Source organism: Lithobates pipiens, unplaced genomic scaffold (genome assembly GCF_037356315.1).
Source record: "Lithobates pipiens isolate NorthernLeopardFrog02 unplaced genomic scaffold, aLitPip1_a1.2 Scaffold_25, whole genome shotgun sequence".
In the NCBI taxonomy this organism is placed as follows: Eukaryota; Metazoa; Chordata; class Amphibia; order Anura; family Ranidae; genus Lithobates; species Lithobates pipiens.
In genome coordinates, this window is record NW_027507787.1 from 231,022,665 (window position 1) to 231,042,648 (window position 19,984).

Here is a 19,984-nt window from a genome sequence, read left to right on the forward strand (position 1 = left end):
CACCTCGGCACCCCCCCCTCAGGGGGGGGGTGCCGAGGTGGGGGGTCCACCCGCAACTCGATGGTACACCAGTATAGAAGGTTTCCCTGTAATGGGAGTTCAAAGTTCAAAAGTTGGTTCAATTGGAGCTCAACTTGAAACGGTCATATTTCCTGAACCATAGATGGTATTGATTCACTTTTTTCGGCTCCATGTAGTCGAGGGTCTTGTGAGTATGCATGCAAAGTTTGGGGTCCATGGGACCTAAAACGGGGGAGCAATCGGGTCCCAAACATGGCCAGTTTTCACATAGGAACCAATGCTAAAATTTGATGTCATGGGGTACCGTTTTTGGGAAGTCAGTACAGGTCGGCCTTAGGTTATTGGGGCTCCAAATTTGCACCATATGTGCTAAAGAGTCTCCCCTGCAAGTGTGCAAAGTTTTGGCTGGTTTTCACCACGTGGTTCCCCAGAAACAGGAGCTCAATGTCAGTCACTTTGATCACATTTTGCTTCTAGCTGGCCAGAGATCTGTCTGGCATGACCCCCCCACCTCGGCACCCCCCCCCTCAGGGGGGGGGGTGCCGAGGTGGGGGGTCCACCCGCAACTCGATGGTACACCAGTATAGAAGGTTTCCCTGTAATGGGAGTTCAAAGTTCAAAAGTTGGTTCAATTGGAGCTCAACTTGAAACGGTCATATTTCCTGAACCATAGATGGTATTGATTCACTTTTTTCGGCTCCATGTAGTCGAGGGTCTTGGGAGTATGCATGCAAAGTTTGGGGCCCATGGGACCTAAAACGGGGGAGCAATCGGGTCCCAAACATGTTCAGTTTTCACATAGGAACCAATGCTAAAATTTGATGTCCTGGGGTACCGTTTTTGGGAAGTCAGTACAGGTCGGCCTTAGGTTATTGGGGCTCCAAATTTGCACCATAGGTGCTAAAGAGTCTCCCCTGCAAGTGTGCAAAGTTTTGGCTGTTTTTCACCACGTGGTTCCCCAGAAACAGGAGCTCAATGTCAGTCACTTTGATCACATTTTGCTTCTAGCTGGCCAGAGATCTGTCTGGCATGACCCTCCACCTCGGCACCCCCCCCTCAGAGGGGGGGTGCCGAGGTGGGGGGTCCACCCGCAACTCGATGGTACACCAATATAGAAGGTTTCCCTGTAATGGGAGTTCAAAGTTCAAAAGTTGGTTCAATTGGAGCTCAACTTGAAACGGTCATATTTCCTGAACCATAGATGGTATTGATTCACTTTTTTCGGCTCCATGTAGTCGAGGGTCTTGGGAGTATGCATGCAAAGACTGGGGCCCATGGGACCTAAAACGGGGGAGCAATCGGGTCCCAAACATGGCCAGTTTTCACATAGGAACCAATGCTAAAATTTGATGTCCTTGGGTACCGTTTTTGGGAAGTCAGTACAGGTCGGCCTTAGGTTATTGGGGCTCCAAATTTGCACCATAGGTGCTAAAGAGTCTCCCCTGCAAGTGTGCAAAGTTTTGTCTGGTTTTCACCACGTGGTTCCCCAGACACAGGAGCTCAATGTCAGTCACTTTGATCACATTTTGCTTCTAGCTGGCCAGAGATCTGTCTGGCATGACCCCCCCACCTCGGCACCCCCCCCCTCAGGGGGGAGGGTGCCAAGGTGGGGGGTCCACCCGCAACTCGATGGTACACCAGTATAGAAGGTTTCCCTGTAATGGGAGTTCAAAGTTCAAAAGTTGGTTCAATTGGAGCTCAACTTGAAACGGTCATATTTCCTGAACCATAGATGGTATTGATTCACTTTTTTCGGCTCCATGTAGTCGAGGGTCTTGGGAGTATGCATGCAAAGTTTGGGGCCCATGGGACCTAAAACGGGGGAGCAATCGGGTCCCAAACATGGTCAGTTTTCACATAGGAACCAATGCTAAAATTTGATGTCCTGGGGTACCGTTTTTGGGAAGTCAGTACAGGTCGGCCTTAGGTTATTGGGGCTCCAAATTTGCACCATAGGTGCTAAAGAGTCTCCCCTGCAAGTGTGCAAAGTTTTGGCTGGTTTTCACCACGTGGTTCCCCAAAAACAGGAGCTCAATGTCAGTCACTTTGATCACATTTTGCTTCTAGCTGGCCAGAGATCTGTCTGGCATGACCCCCCCACCTAGGCACCCCCTCCCCTCAGGGGGGGGTGTCGAGGTGGGGGGTCCACCCGCAACTCGATGGTACACCAGTATAGAAGGTTTCCCTGTAATGGGAGTTCAAAGTTCAAAAGTTGGTTCAATTGGAGCTCAACTTGAAACGGTCATATTTCCTGAACCATAGATGGTATTGATTCACTTTTTTCGGCTCCATGTAGTCGAGGGTCTTGGGAGTATGCATGCAAAGTTTGGGGCCCATAGGACCTAAAACGGGGGAGCAATCGGGTCCCAAACATGGTCAGTTTTCACATAGGAACCAATGCTAAAATTTGATGTCCTGGGGTACCGTTTTTGGGAAGTCAGTACAGGTCGGCCTTAGGTTATTGGGGCTCCAAATTTGCACCATAGGTGCTAAAGAGTCTCCCCTGCAAGTGTGCAAAGTTTTGGCTGGTTTTCACCACGTGGTTCCCCAGAAACAGGAGCTCAATGTCAGTCACTTTGATCACATTTTGCTTCTAGCTGGCCAGAGATCTGTCTGGCATGACCCCCCCACCTCGGCACCCCCCCCTCAGAGGGGGGGTGCCGAGGTGGGGGGTCCACCCGCAACTCGATGGTACACCAGTATAGAAGGTTTCCCTGTAATGGGAGTTCAAAGTTCAAAAGTTGGTTCAATTGGAGCTCAACTTGAAACGGTCATATTTCCTGAACCATAGATGGTATTGATTCACTTTTATCGGCTCCATGTAGTCGAGTAGGGATGAACTTCGTGTTCGAGTCGAACGTACGTTCGACTCGAACATTTGCTGTTCGTCCGTTCGGCGAAATCCGAACTCTTGGTCCGTTCGCGTCAAAATTCGTGTGGCGCGCACGGCCCACAATGCACTGCGATGGCGCAGTGCATTGCTGGCTCATGATTGGCCAAGCATGCACTGTGACCCCGCATGCTTGGCCAATCGCAGCGTCAGCAGCGAGGAGAGCCATGATTGGCCACAGGCATCCTGCCTGTGGCCAATCATAGCTCAGGCTGTGTAGTGCACGCCCCACACTATATAAGGCCGCCTTTGAGGCGGCCTCGTGTAGTATGTTGGCATCTGAAGCAGTGGGTGTTCTGTGTACCTTCAACACGGTACACACCGATCGTTTTTGGCTGATTTCCTATCTTGCTGTTGTGTAGTGGTTATTGTCTGTGCCCTGACCGCAGTATACACCACTATATTCACCTCACCTATATAGCTAGTGGTCCATCTTTAATAATAGAGCTTGCAGTCAGTAGTGTTAGGAGATAGTGCGTGCTGTCTGCGTGCTCTGTACCCAGTACATACCGCTATAATCCACCTACATAGCTGTTCTCTATTTGAGCCCAATTGCCATCTGCAGGAGTTATTGGAAGTTGTGTGTGCCTCCAGCACAGCACAGTATACATCTGTATATACCCCTTTATCTCTGCTGTTTTCTGGTTATTGTCTGCGTGCCCTGACCGCAGTATACACCGCGATATTCACGTCACCTATATAGCTAGTGATCTATCTTTAATAATAGAGCTTGCAGTCAGTAGTGTTAGGAGATAGTGCGTGCTGTCTGCGTGCTCTGTACCCAGTACATACCGCTATATCCACCTACATAGCTGTTCTCTATTTGAGCCCACTTGCCATCTGCAGGAGTTATTGGAAGTTGTGTGTGCCTCCAGCACAGCACAGTATACATCTGTATATACCCCTTTATCTCTGCTGTTTTCTGGTTATTGTCTGCGTGCCCTGACCGCAGTATACACCGCGATATTCACGTCACCTATATAGCTAGTGATCTATCTTTAATAATAGAGCTTGCAGTCAGTAGTGTTAGGAGATAGTGCGTGCTGTCTGCGTGCTCTTTACCCAGTACATACCGCTATAATCCACCTACATAGCTGTTCTCTATTTGAGCCCAATTGGGGTTTTTTCCTGCAAATTCCTGCAATAAAACAGGGCTAATTCCTGCAATAAAACTAGAGTATATGGCAGAGGTTGCAGTGTGGTGGCACCAGCACCAGTGCCTAAGGCCCAATTTTTCTGCCCCTGTTTAACAGGGGCGTTTAAGTACAATTTTTGATGCAATGCTTTGCAGCAGGGCTAATTCCTGCAATAAAACTAGAGTATATGGCAGAGGTTGCAGTGTGGTGGCACCAGCACCAGTGCCTAAGGCCCAATTTTTCTGCCCCTGTTTAACAGGGACATGTAATTACAATTCTTGATATAATATTTCACAGGAGGGCCCCTTCCTGTGCCCACCCAGAGTAACGGTAAGGACTTATAGTGTTGTGGCACCAGCACCACAACCACCAAAGGTCAATTTTTCTACCACTGTTCAACAATGGCATGTAATTACAATTCTTGATATAATCGTTCACAGCAGGGCGCTCCAGCGCCCACCAAGTGTCACTTTGAGGGCTTACAATGTTGTGGCAAAACCAACACCTTGTTCCGCCATTTCTGCAGAGCATATAGGGCAGGCCCCTACTTTCAAACATCCAACTTACAAATATCTCCTACTTGCAAACGCAAGGAGACAGCAGCAAGTGAGATGAAAAAAGATGGACGACAAAACAAATTATACAGGGGTGATAACCCTTCCCTATGTTTTCCAAAAAGCTTAAAAATAGTTTTTTTGACTGGAGCTACACTTTAAAAATGTACCAGTTGAAAATTACAAACAGATTCAACTTAACACAACAAACCTACACAGTCCCTGTCTTGTTTGCACCGCCTGTATACTGCTGTTCTGAGTATATAGGGCCTGGGGGCCACACGCATTTCCTTTTTTTAATATGGGTACAAGGTTCCCCTTAATATGCGTACAAGACCCAAATAGGCCGGTAATGGGCAGGGAGGGCTACCCATGCCATTTTTCTGAATGATTTTCAACCATATTGCAGGAACCAGATATAACATTTAAACCGCAAGCAGTTTTAAATGGTGTTATTTCCGTTTAATGTCATTTTGTGCAGGGACTGTTCTAAACACTTTAATCGTCATTAAAATCAGTGCTCCCGCCAAAACGGCCATTTTTAAAAACATTTTAGGCATTGACCCATGTCCCCTGGGGCAGGAGCCAGGTCCCCAAACCCTTTTTAGGACAATATCTTGCATATTAGCTGTTAAAATTAGCACTTTCCATTTCGAACGTTCGAGTCCCATAGACTTCAATGGGGTTCTAACGTTCGTGACGAACGTGGGGTCCGTTCGAAAGTTCTGGTGCGAACCGAACCGGGGGGCGTTCGGCTCATCCCTATAGTCGAGGGTCTTGGGAGTATGCATGCAAAGTTTGGGGCCCATGGGACCTAAAACGGGGGAGCAATTGGGTCCCAAACATGGCCAGTTTTCACATAGGAACCAATGCTAAAATTTGATGTCCTGGGGTACCGTTTTTGGGAAGTCAGTACAGGTCGGCCTTAGGTTATTGGGGCTCCAAATTTGCACCATAGGTGCTAAAGAGTCTCCCCTGCAAGTGTGCAAAGTTTTGGCTGGTTTTCACCACGTGGTTCCCCAGAAACAGGAGCTCAATGTCAGTCACTTTGATCACATTTTGTTTCTAGCTGGCCAGAGATCTGTCTGGCATGACCCCCCACCTCGGCACCCCCCCCCTCCTGGGGGGGGGGGTGCCGAGGTGGGGGGTCCACCCGCAACTCGATGGTACACCAGTATAGAAGATTTCCCTGTAATGGGAGTTCAAAGTTCAAAAGTTGGTTCAATTGGAGCTCAACTTGAAACGGTCATATTTCCTGAACCATAGATGGTATTGATTCACTTTATTAGTATAGGGACTGAGGTACAGTCTGCTAATCATTCACAACCTACTTGTTCCACAAAGGTCCTTATAAGGACTGGTAAGGTCTAGGGTACTACAGTACATAGGGTTGATTGAGGTACAGTCTGCTATTCCTTAACCACTTGCTTACTGGGCACTTAAACCCCCCTCAGTCCCAGACCAATTTTCAGCTTTCAGCGCTGATGCACTTTGAATGACAATTGCGCGGGCATGCAACACTGTACCCAAATGAAATTTTATCATTTTTTTCCCACAAATAGAGCTTTCTTTTGGTGGTATTTAATTACAGCTCGGAGTTTTATTTTTTGCTAAACAAACAAAAAAAGATGCAAAAAAAAAAAAAAAATCATGTTTTAATAGTTTGTTATACAATTTTGCAAACGGGTCATTTTTCTCCCTCATTGAAGTGCGCTGATTAGGCGGCACTGATAGGCTGCATTGGTGGGCACTGATGGGCTGCATTGGAGGGCACTGATAGGCTGCATTGGTGGGCACTGATAGGCTGCATTGGTGGGAACTGATAGGCTGCACTGGTGGGCACTGATAGGCATAGTTAAGGCGGCACTAATAGGCACAGATAAGGCGGCACCGATGGGCACAGATAAGGCGGCACTGATAGGCAAAGATGGGCACAGATAAGATGGCACGGGTGGGTGGCACGGATAAGTGGCACGGATGGGTGGCACGGATGGGCACTGATAGGTACCACTGATAGATGGGACTGATGGGCACTGATAGGTGGCACTGATAGGTGGCTCTGATAGGTGGCACTGCTGGGCACTGATGGGCGGCACTGCTGGGCACTGATGGGCGGCACTGGGGTGCAGCACCTTTGAGGCAGATTGTGGGCACTGTGGGTGGCACTGTGGGTGGCACTGTTGGTGGCACTGCTGGATGGCACTGTGGGTGGCACTGTGGGTGGCACTGTGGGCACTATGGGCACTGATGGGGGCACTGATGGGGGGCACTTACTTTTATTCAGGATGGCACTGCGGTGGGCAGGTGGGCACTGGCAGGGGGCAGGTGGTGGTCTGTACTGCTGGCCGTGATCGGGACTGATGTCCCGATCACGGCCGCCGGTGATCGGCTTTTTTTTTTCTCCTCGCGCTGTCAGCGCGAGGAGGAATAATAGCCGATTACCGGCTCCGTTCTATCACATGATCAGCTGTCATTGGCTGACAGCTGATCACGTGATAAGGGGTCGGGATCGACCCCTTACACGGATCGGTGATCAGGCGAGTCTCATGGACTCGCCGATCACAGAGCGCGCCGCGCGCGCCCCTCAGGGGGCGCGCAGGCCGCTCGTACACGGGACGACGTCAATAGACGTAGTCCCGGAAAAGTAGATCCGCGCTAATGCCGTCATTTGGCAATAGCGCGGATCTCAAGTGGTTAAGGACTGGTATAGGTCCACAATACATAGGGTTGAGGTGCACTACTGCTGACTGCTGCCCTACTGCTGCAGTAGTCCTTTATTAGTATAGGGACTGAGGTACAGTCTGCTAATCATTCACAACCTACTTGTTCCACAAAGGTCCTTATAAGGACTGGTAAGGTCTAGGGTACTACAGTACATAGGGTTGAGTGAGGTACAGTCTGTTATTCCTTAAGGACTGGTATAGGTCCACAATGCATAGGGTTGAGGTGCACTACTGCTGACTGCTGCCCTACTGCTGCAGTAGTCCTTTATTAGTATAGGGACTGAGGTACAGTCTGCTAATCATTCACAACCTACTAGTTGCACAAAGGTCCTTATAAGGACTGGTAAGGTCTAGGGTACTACAGTACATAGGGTTGAGTGAGGTGCAGTCTGCTATTCCTTAAGGACTGGTATAGGTCCACAATACATAGGGTTGAGGTGCACTACTGCTGGGTGCTGCCCTTCTGCTGTAGTAGTCTTTTATCAGTATAGGGACTGAGAGTTTTGTCACAGGGTCATTTAAAAAATGACAGGCAGAGGAAGAGACAGGCCCTTCCGCAGGGGTGGTAAGGGTAGGGCAGGAGCAACAGGCTTGAGCCAAAGTGGGAAGTTGCAGAAGGTGCGTTCAATTACTTTAAAGGACGCACCAGACTTGGTTGAGTGGCTCACTCAGCCTTACTCTTCTGCACCCTCCTCATCCTCTCGATCTGCACCCTCTTCTTCACTCTCTGCTATGTGCACCCCCAAAGACACTACCACCAACAACACCACCACCACCACTACCACCACATACCTTCCGCTTGAGTCACAGGAATTATTTTCCGATCCATATCAAGACATTTCTGATGTGCAGCCACTCTTGGTATTGGATCAGGAAGAGGAGGTAGCAACAACCGCCACTCAGAAGTCTGACGACAGTACCCAGATCAGCCCAAGGAGGAGGTTGGTCCCTGGTGTTGCTGCCTACTCCGAGATCTCTACTTATAGCGGTGGGGAAGGTGACATCGATGATGACGTGTCTAGTGATGTCACGTGGGTGCCCACAAGAGAGGAAGAGGACGGGAGCTCAGAGGGAGATATGGACCAGCAGATAGGGAAGAGAAGCTGGAATAACTTAAATTGCACAGGAGGGACAAAGCAGACTGCAAATGTATCAGGAGCGAGTCATCGACCATGTACGGTCACATCTGGCGCTCCCAGGACACCGGCACATGGCTACACAGTGTGGGCTTTTTTTAACGTGTCCGCTGCTGACAATAGCGTTGCCATCTGCAATCTTATCAGTCAACGCATTAGTCGTGGTAAGCCCAACACTCACCTAGGGACGACCGCCTTAAGAAGGCACATGAGCAGCCATCACCGAGCCCATTGGGAGCAACGGAACACACAAAGCCACACTCCAGGCTCTCACCATCCAGCCTCGTCTTCTACTTCTTCTCCTCTCTCCTCACAATTGTCCTCCACTCCACCTTCCATCACGCCAAGCTCACGTTTTTCTGCAAAAAGGCAGGCTTCCGTGGGCCTAATGTTCGAGCGTAAAAAAGATGATGCCGGATAACCCTCTTGCCCAATGGTTGACGGCTGGCTTGTCAGAACTGATAGCCCGCCAACTACTGCCATATAAACTGGTGGACTCGGAGGCCTTTCGAAAATTTATGGCCGTTGGAACACCACAATGGAAGGTCCCAGGAAGGAAGTATTTCTCACAGAAGGGCATCCCAGAGCTATTTGGCCATGTTCAGCGGAAAGTGAATGTATCTCTGGCACACAGTGTCGAGATCTGACCACAGACACTTGGTCTAGCAAACACGGGCAGGGAAGGTATATCACTTTTACTGCCCACTGGGTGAACCTTCTGACGGCCGTCAAGCATGTAACCCATGGCACCCGTGTAGATTTGGTTTTACCGCCACGGATTGCATGCAGGCCTGGCTCTTCTTCTCCTCCTCCTCCTACTCCATCCTCCTCCCTCTCCTCCTCGGCTGACTCCTCCTTTTCCGCTGCTAGCGTGTATGGATAAGTATTTTTTCACTTTATGGTTTTTATTTCACCATTTTCATTTAATTGCCAGCACGCTGAGAATTATATGTAACAGAGTTCTCATTTATAGATTTCTAGTAGCAAACGGTATAGCGCCAGATCTATTCCTTTTTTCCCCTTTAGCATCTTTCCACCCAATTGGGTGGAAATAAATAGAGGCTGCTCTTACCTAATTTTTATATCATTTTATATTATATATTTATTACCTTTTAAGCTGAGTGCTCCATAGCGCAATCTACCTCCCCCTTTATAAAATAAATAGCAGCCAGACTTAAAATCAGTTTACTGTATCAGATCAGGCAGTGATTGAGATTGGTTGCCAGAGGTTACAGCATATCATTACCGCTCACTGACTGGTGGCTAGAGGTTACAGCACTCCTTAAGGCTCACCGATTAGTTGCTAGAGGTTACAGCACATGATTTCTGCTTGTTGATTGGTTTCTAGAGATTACTGTACAGTAATACTGCTCACTGGTTGCTATAGGTTACAGCACATCAGCTCCTCACTGCAGCGGGGCATGATATACATATGAATACTGCCTTTATTTACATATCAATTCTGTTGGCCTCAGCTATTTACATATGCATGTCACTGCTATTTACATATGAATGCCGCTTATTTACATGTAAACACAGGGTCTGCAGGTAAGTCATCTGTACACAACAATAGGGCAGAGCTGGGCAGCATTAGTAACAGCACTTCACACTGAGATATCAGGACACAGCACAGGACTAAAACTTCAAGGGACAAGGGAATGTAAACTGGGATAGTTGGCAAGTATGAGGCAGCTGCTTTGGGCCCCACAACAATGACAGGGCCCAGGGCAACTGCCCCTTTTGCCCTGCCTTAAAGACGGCCCTGCATAAATGTGTCTGTCCAAAGTTCTCTATACGCCTATGCATATCAGGTAGGTAAGCTTGTTTAGACTGTATGTAAGTGTATATTCAGTATATGTATAAAGATATATATATATATATATATATATATATATATATATATATATATATATAAAATAGTGACAGTGTGAGGCTCTGCTGCTGTGTAAATGGAGAAGAATATGACACAGGATTCACATTAACCACTTAACCAACTGGGCCATAACCACATTAACCAACCGGGCCATACCCGAAAGACAGCTACAGTGCGGTCGTGTTTTTCTGAGTGGGCGTCCATGGACGTCCTCCCAGAATCTTTCTCTCATGCGCCCCCCCCGGGGCGTGCTCCCGCAAACATCCATGACCGCCGGGTGCGGAAGACGCGGCGCATCACGGATCGCGGTAAACGGCCGCCGGTATCACTTGTAAACAAACCGGCGTCATGTCATGTCATCTTGTGTGAAAAAAAAAGGACAAACATTTCATATAGGTACAGTGTTGCATGACTGAGTAATTGTCATTCAAAATGTGAGAGCTCTGAAAGCTGAAAATTGGTCTGGTTAGGAAGGGGGTTTAAGTGCCTGGCGGTCAAGTAGTTAATATGAAGTTCCAGACTATCATTTCTGAGTGAAGAAAGCTGTGTTTTTTTTTTCTGGATTCTTTAGTATCGGATGGGACAAAACCTTCAATCCTGTATCTGGATTTTACTGGGTGTCTGCGGCCTGTGTGAGTACAGGGGTACACATGGTTGTTATATACCCCAGCCAGGAGTCAGGGGACAGAAGGTCTCAGGCAGGGGCCAGAGGCAGTGGCAGCTGGTGAAATTTTAGTATGGGGGGGGGCAGACCCCCTTCCCTTTTGACCCCTCCCACTTCTCATAAGCCCCAACCCTTATATAGTTCCATATTACAGATAGGGTATATAGGTCAGCATTGGGTATATAGATCAGCATTACAGATAGGATATATATATATATATATATATATATATATATATATATATATATATATGTCAGCACTTGGTATATAGCACTCACACAGTCTCAGCCAGGGGTCAGAAGGCCCCAGCTAATAGTTGAGGGACAGAAGGTCTCAGCCAGGGGTCAGAGGGCCCCAGCTAACAGCTATAACACAGGAGATCTTGTTCCAGAAATCAGGTGGACTCCTCTCGGGGTGTCAGGAAAACCCCTATCCAGAGGCTAGGAGTGGGCCATGCAGCAGGGTGCGGCAACTGAAGGCTAAGAGAGCCACGTATCCTGAAGAGCTGGGCAACACAGTCAGAGAGACTGTAAAGAAGAACAGCAGTGCTGCTGACAAGGGAGCCAGGTGCATTGGCATTTTCAGTTTCACTCATCCATGTCTTTATGGACCTTGCTTTGTTCACTGGTGGGCAGTCATGTTGGAACAGGGAGGGACCATCCCCAAACTGTTCCCACAAAGTTGGGGGCTATGAAATTGTGCAAAATGTCTTGGTATGCTGACACCTTAACCACTTAAGGACCGCCATATTGCCAATGTACGTCATTGCAATGGCACGTACAGGCACAAGCACGTACATGTACGTGCTTGCCTTCCAGCGGGTGGGGGGTCCGATCGGACCCCCTCCCGCTGGATACGGCGGTCCATTTCGCTTCAGGAGTGATCCGGGATGAGGGGATGGGCGTTGGTTTCTGGCCATCCCCTCTCGATCGCTCCTGGCGAATGAGAAGCTTCCTCCCACTGTGTATTGTATACACAGGCAGGGAGGAAGTGATGTCATTCTCCTCGGGGCGGTCTTTTTGACCGGACTACGAGGAGAAGACAGAAAGTAAGTGTGCACCAACACTACACTGACACGTAGGCACACAAACCCCCCCCCCCCCCCGATCCCCCCCCCAGTCACAGTGTCACTGATTGCAGTGATCATTTATTTACTGATCACTGCATTCAGTGTCAGTTGTAAAAGTAAAAACTGTCAGGGCAGTTAGTGTTAGGTCCAGGGTAGCCCCCTACCACCACCCAATTAAGTTTTAACCCCCTGATTGCCCCTAGAGTTAACCCTTTCACCCCCTTTTGCCAGTGTCACTAAGCGATAATTTTTCTGATCGCTGCATTAGTGTCGCTAGGTAGCTAGTTATTTTTTTAGGTTCACCGCCAGGTTTTTATAGCACTAGGTACCCCGATATACTACCCAATAATGGTTTTAACCCCCTGATTGCCCCTAGTTAACCCTTTCATCCCCTTTTGCCAGTGTCACTAAGTGATCATTTTTCTGATCACTGCATTAGTGTCGCTAGTGTCGCTAGGTAGCTAGTTATTTTTTTTAGGTTCACCGCCAGGTTTTTATAGTGCTAGGTACCCCTGATATACTACCCAATAATGGTTTTAAACCCCTGATTGCCCCTCGTTAACCCTTTCACCCCCTTCTGCCAGTATCAGTAAGCAATCGTTTTTCTGATCGCTGCATTAGTGTCACTGATGTCGCTAGGTAGCTAGTTATTTTTTTAGGTTCACCGCCAGGTTTTTATAGCGCTAGGTACCCCAATATACTACCCAATAATGGTTTTAACCCCCTGATTGCCCCTAGTTAACCCTTTCACCCCCTTTTGCCAGTGTCACTAAGCGATCATTTTTCTGATCGCTGCATTAGTGTCATTGGTGTCGCTAGGTAGCTAGTTATTTTTTTAGGTTCACCGCCAGGTTTTTATAGCGCTAGGTACCCCCATATACTACCCAATAATGGTTTTAACCCCCTGATTGCCCCTAGTTAACCCTTTCACCAGCGATCACAGTATAAGTGTCACTGGTGACGCTGGTTAGCCAGTTAGTTATTTAGGTTCCCCGTCAGGTTTTTATATAGCGCCAAGGACCCCCATATACTACCTAATAAAAATTTGAACCCCCTGATTGTCCCCAGTTAACCCTTTCACCAGTGATCACCGTATAAGTGTTACGGGTGACTCTGGTTAGTTTGCTTTTTATAGCATCAGGGCATCCACCATTTATTACCCAATAAAGGTTTAACCCCCTGATCACCCGGCGGGTGATATCAATTAGGTTTTAGGGCCAGGGTCTGCGTCGCCCCAGGCATCGCTAGGTTAGTGCCAGTACCGCTAACACCCATGTGCAAAGCATACACCTCCCGTAGTGGTATAGAATCTGAACAGATCAATATCTGATCTGATCAGATCTATACTAGCAACCCCAGCAGTTTAGGGTTCCAAAAAAACGCATTGTTAGCGGGATCAGCCCAGATACCTGCTAGCACCTGCGTTTTGCCCCTCCGCCCAGCCCACCCAAGTGCAGTATCGATCAATCGCTGTCACTTACAAAACACTAAACACATAACTGCAGCGTTCGCAGAGTCAGGCCTGATCCCTGTGATCGTTAACAGTTTTTTTTGGTAACATTTTATATTTAAATCCGGAAGGCAGTGCTTGGTTTTCGGGGTCCCGTACGTGGCTAGGCTCCCAGAAAGTCCCCCACATGTGGTATCCCCGTACTCGGGAGAAGCAGCAGAATTTATTTTGGGGTGTAATTTGACTCATGCCCATAGCATGTGTGAACAATATATCATTTAGTGACAACTTTGTGCAAAAAAAAAAAAATATGTAAAAATTCCTGCAACTTGTGGCAAAATATAAAATATTTCATGGGCTCAACATGCCTCTCAGTAAATAGCTTGGGGTGTCTACTTTCCAAAATGGGGTCATTTGGGGGGGGTTTGTGCTATTTTGGCATTTTATGGCCTTCGAAATTGTGATAGGTAGTGAGGAGTGAAATCAAAAATTTGCACCCTTAGAAACCCTGAAGGCAGTGATTGGTTTTCGGGGGGGCCGTACGCAGCTAGACTCCCAAAAAGTCCCACATATGTGGTATCCTCGTACTCAGGAGAGGCAGCAGAATATATTTTGGGGTGCAATTCCACATATAACTATGGCATGTGTGAGCAATATATCATTTAGTGACAACTTTTTGTAAACTTTTTTTTGTGTCATTATTCAATCACTTGGGACAAAAAAAAAAATTCAATGGGCTCAACATGCCTCTCTACAACTTCCTTGGGGGGTCTACTTTCCAAAATGGGGTCATTTGGGGGGTTTTGTGTTATTTTGGCATTTTATGGCCTTCGAAACTGTGATAGGTAGTGAGGAGTGAAATCAAAAATTTGCACCCTTAGAAATCCTGAAGGCAGTGATTGGTTTTCGGGGTGCCGTACACGGCTAGACTCCCAAAAAGTCCCACATATGTGGTATCCCCCTACTCAGGAGAAGCAGCAGAATATATTTTGGGGTGCAATTCCACATATAACTATGGCATGTGTGAGCAATATATCATTTAGTGACAACTTTTTGTAAACTTTTTTTTTTTTTTTGTGTCATTATTCAATCACTTGGGACAAAAAAAAATATTCAATGGGCTCAACATGCCTCTCCACAACTTCCTTGGGGTGTCTACTTTCCAAAATGGGGTCATTTGGGGGGGGGGGGTTGTACTGCCCTGCCATTTTAGCACCTCAAGAAATGAGATAGGCAGTCGTAAATTAAAAGCTGTGTAAATTCAAGAAAATGTACTCTAGTTTGTAGACGCTATAACTTTTGCGCAAACCAATAAATATACGCTTATTGACATTTTTTTTACTAAAGACATGTGGCTGAATAAATTTTGCCCTAAATGTATGACTAAAATTGAGTTTATTCGATTTTTCTTATAACAAAAAGTAGAAAATATCATTTTTTCTCAAAATTTTCGGTCTTTTTTCATTTATATCGCAAAAAAATGGAAAATTTATATCAAATACTTACCGTAATTTTCCTTTCCTGATGGGCTCCATGGCAGCATACGTGTGGGTTAGCCCCGCCTCCATAATTACCCAATAGGACCTCTACTCCCATAAATCTTTGCTCCAAGCTGCTATCCGTGTTCCGTAACTAGCCTACTCCAACATTTGGGAGGGAACTCCTGCTGCCATGGAGCCCATCAGGAAAGGAAAATTACGGTAAGTATTTGATATAAATTTTCCATTTTCCTGACAGGCTCCATGGCAGCATACGTGTGGGAAATAACTCGCCAAACACACCCGGGTGGGCTAAAAATGTTGAGCAAAGAAACTAGAATTTTATTTTTCATTGTCCACTGACAATACTTGTAAACCAAAATTAACAGAAGAAAGCGCAGCTGGCTCTACACAATAATGGGAAACAAAAGTATTAATTGAAGACCAGGAAGCTGCTCTACAGATAACTTCTGGTGCGACATGTCGAACTGCTGCCCAAGAGGTCGAGATGCCCCGAGTTGAATGAGCCGTCACTGCCTCAGGAGGAACCATGCCCTTTGCCTTGTATGCCCTTTGAATCGTTTGGACCACCCAAGATGAGATTGATCTTACTGATGCTCGCATCCCTTTATTTTTGCCATGGAGAAGGACAAAAAGAAAGTCTGTTCGTCTGAACGAGGCTGTAGCTTCCAGATATTGTTTCAAGGTGCGACCAACATCCAGAGGATGAATCTCTTGGTTGTCTGACATTCTAAACGTAGGTAGCACGATCTCCTGATTTTCATGAAATGATGATGTAACTTTTGGATTTGACCCAAGCATAGGGATCAGGACCACTCTGTCCGGAAAGAAAGTTAGAAATGGTTCAACAGACCCAAGATTCCTAATTTCCGACACTCTTTTGGCTGAAGTTATTGCCACCAGAAACACCGTCTTGATAGTGAGATCTCCTAAAGACAGGGGAGCATCCAAACCTTTCCCAAGATCAGAAAGAAAGTCCAATACTAACGGAAGGTCCCATTTGGGAAACCTGGGCCTCTTTTGAGGCCTAAGCCTGATGGCTCCTTTAAAGAATTGTTGAATTAAGGTATGATTTGCCCACGAAACTCCTGTAAAGGCTGAAATGGCTGAAACTTGTACTCTAAGAGAACTAACTGCCAGAGACAAGTCTAACCCTGACTGAAGGAAAGACAAGATATCTTGAACTGCCGGAGAATTATATGAATTTGACCTAGAAGACATGTGGCCCATAAACCTGGCCCATATACGTTCGTACACTTTATTGGTACTCTTCCGTCTGGCACTAAGAAGGGTTGGAATCGCTTCTTCTGGGCAACCCAGAGCTTCTAGCCTTCCCCTCTCAAGAACCATGCCCTGAGGTGTAGACAGGATGGGCACGGGTGTAACAGTGTGCCCTGAGACAGTAGATCTGGCCTGAGAGGCAGGGGAACTGGATCCTGATAGCTGAGGAGCAACAGCAGAGGAAACCAAGGCCTGTTGGGCCAGAATGGTATTATCGCAATGATCTCCACCTTCTCCCCTCTGAGCCTCCGAAGGAACTGTAGGATTACAGGAACTGGAGGGAAGGCGTAGGCTCTCTGGAACTTCCAACAATCCGTGAGAGCATCTATCCTGAACGCCTGAGGATCCCTGAACCTCGAGTAGTATCTGTGCATCTTGCGATTGTACGGCGAAGCGAACAGATCAACCTCTGGAGATACTCCCAGAGTAAGAAGCCACTCGAAGACATCCCTGTGAAGGGACCACTCGTTGTTGTCTATTTTGACCCTTGACAGAAAATCTGCTTGAATATTCTGGACCCCTGGGATGTATACAGCAGAAATGTTGACCACATTCTTCTGAGCCCAGTTCATTATCGGTTCTACTTCTCGTAATAGAGACCAACTGCGAGTCCCTCCTTGTTTCTTTATATAGGCCACCGCAGTTGTGTTGTCCAGTCTTAACATTACAGACGACCCTGCCACCAGATGGCGAAATGCTATGAGTGCTTGAAAGGCTGCTCTCAACTCCAGGATGTTGGAGACCACACACCGCGACGGGAACGACCACCTTCCTTGAGCTACTTCCGTATGGCAATGAGCGCCCCAACCTTTGTTGCTGGCATCTGAGATTACTATTACCCAGGAAATGGGGACTATCGAATGATGGTTGCGTAGATTCTTCCCTTGAAGCCACCAGAGGAGAGACATCCTCATCGCTGGTGTAAGGAGTATGCGCTGTGTTTGATTGGACGAGTCCCACTGTTGCAGAAACCCTTTCTGGAAGGGACAAGTGTGCCATTGGGCCCACTTCACCATAGGGATGGTGGCCGTCATTGTGCCGATCACTTTCAAGCATTGTAGAGCCGAAAGATGAGATGATTCCCAAGCCTTGTGAATCCTGTCCCGGATCACAATGATTTTTTCCTCCGGCAGAGAGATAGTGCCTTTTAATGTGTCGAACTGAGCCCCTAGAAACACGATCACTTGAGTTGGAACCAGATGGCTCTTCTCTAGGTTCAGGAGCCAAACAAACGTCTGTAGAGTGGAGATGACTAAACTCTTGTGTTCCAGAATTTGATCTCTGTCCTGAGATAATAGGAGCAAATCGTCCAGATAATGATGGAGACGAACTCCTTTGACTCGTAAAAGAGCTACTATCGCTAGGAGTACCTTGGAGAAGACCCAAGGAGATGTTGTCAACCCGAATGGGAGACAGGTAAACTGGAGGTGTTGATCGCCAACTGCGAAACGGAGAAATTTCTGGAAATCCCTTGCTACTGGCACGTGAAAGTATGCGTCCTTCAAATCGATTGAGATTAACCAATCCCCTAGCTGCACCGACTGTTGGATTGTAAGAAGAGACTCCATTTTGAACTTTTCCTTGCGAATGAAGGAATTGAGGAGGGTCAAATCTATCACCGGCCGCCGTTTCTTTTCTGAACCATAAACAGAGGAGAATACATGCCTTCGCCACGTTCGTCTTCTGGCACGGGCACGGCTGCGCCTTGATCCAGCAAACAACTTACGTAGGTCAATAGGACCTGTTTCTTTTCCTCTGAGCCTGGAATTGTTGTGGGAATGAACCTTAATCTCGGAGTGTTGATGAAAGTCCACTTGTGACCCGAGGAAACCGTCTTGACGGTCCAATAATCTTGAATTGAGGCCGCCCAAACATGTCGGTAGTGAAGAAGGCGAGCCCCCACCTGACATGTTTGAGCGGGCCCAATTTCAAAAAGATTTGGTAGAATCTTGATTACCTGCGGAAGCCCCCTTTAAGGTTTTCTTAAGGGAGGATTGTCTGGACCTCCAAGATCTAGAGAACTCCCTGCCAGGTCTATAACTGCGCGCTTCTCTATCGCGATCCGAGGTCTGCCTTCTTGGAAAAATAAATTTTTGGTTTTGAAGACGTCTGTCTTGAGGGAGGAACCCAGACCTCCCACCTGTGGCCCGGGATATGGCGCTATCTAATTTATTACCAAACAAGGAGGTTCCCTCAAATGGTATACGGAGCCACAAAGCACAGCGTGCCGAGACTGCTGCCAACATAGCCCGAGACAGAAGGCGGGTAATGTCAATAGATGCCTCCCCCAAAAAGGCTGATGCCATTCTGATCTCCTGAATAGGAGAGTCTTTAGCCGTATTCACTGAGATACCTCTCAAGAACTCTTCAACATTGTCGGCCCATGTTTCAATAGCCTTTGAGACTGCGGCTAAAGCCAAAGTTGGTTTACAAGCCATCCCTGAAGTTAGATAAATTCTTTTCAGATCTGAGTCAATTCTTCTCTCTAACGGATCTTTGAAAGATACTGTGTCTTCCAAAGGGAGAGTCACGTATTTGACTAAACGCATAAGTGCTGCGTCTACCAGAGGAGCTGATTCAAGGTGCTTCACATCATCCTCCTTAAAGGGGTACAATTTAGACACCTTTGATTGCATGGAGCTCTTCCTATCAATCTTGCTCCACTCTTCAGTAATGATTTCTCCCAATTCAGATAGGAAAGGAAAATGTTGCCGTTCCTTTTTGAGTTGTTTGAAAAACTTTCTTTGTTTGGGGAGGGGAGAAGTAGTGGGTTCTTCCCATTTTAAAGCTTCTTTCACTGCCTTGACAAGAGCAGGTACTAAAGCATAATCAAATCCTACTCCTGGATCCTCTGGATCCGATTCGCTGTCAGACAAGAGCACAGAGTGGTGGCTCGGTTGAGAAGATTCCCCAGTCTCTTGTAAGAACCCTTCACCTCCTGAAGGACATAATGGGTCTGAGGGGGATTCCATAGCATGATGAGCTTCCCTCTGCTGCAGGGATTCCTTTACCACTCTTCTCACCATAGATTCCAAGCGTTGATCCGCACCATCTCTTTCATCTGCGACTTTAGAGAAGCAATGATCACAGAGCGATTTGTCTGATGGGATGGGCATCTTACAGCCCCAACATGAATTATCTGGTCCTCTGCTTGAGTGCGAGTGACCACTGCGTTGTTCAGATCTGGAAGACCTACGGTAACCAGACTTTGACGATGATTTGCGGTGGTGCGATTTTGACGATCCACTGCGACTATGCGCACTGTAATGCGGTTCAGACCTAGAAGGGCTATAAGGAAATATACAAGAAAGAGAGAGAGATACAGACCAGGCTGGTATCAAATGCTAAGGAATACTCCACATATACACAGCAATCCAGCCATGCACATACCTGTTACAAGCGGGCAGGTCACTAGTAGGCAGTGAGGCATCCATGACTAAGAACGCTGACTGTAACAACAATAGACCCTCATAAGCAGCCATACAAAACACAGGAGCAACAATACATCAGAGCAGATCATAACCTACCTTACACCAACCAGAGAATGGCCCCGGGAAGTCGCTGAATTTCCTGCAATCATTCCCAAATCCTGACATCTCTCACTGTGTTTTAAATATGGCGCCCATGACGTCATCAGCGGCGTCAGACGCGAGATGCCCGCGCGCATGCGCGGGAACCAAGCCTCGCT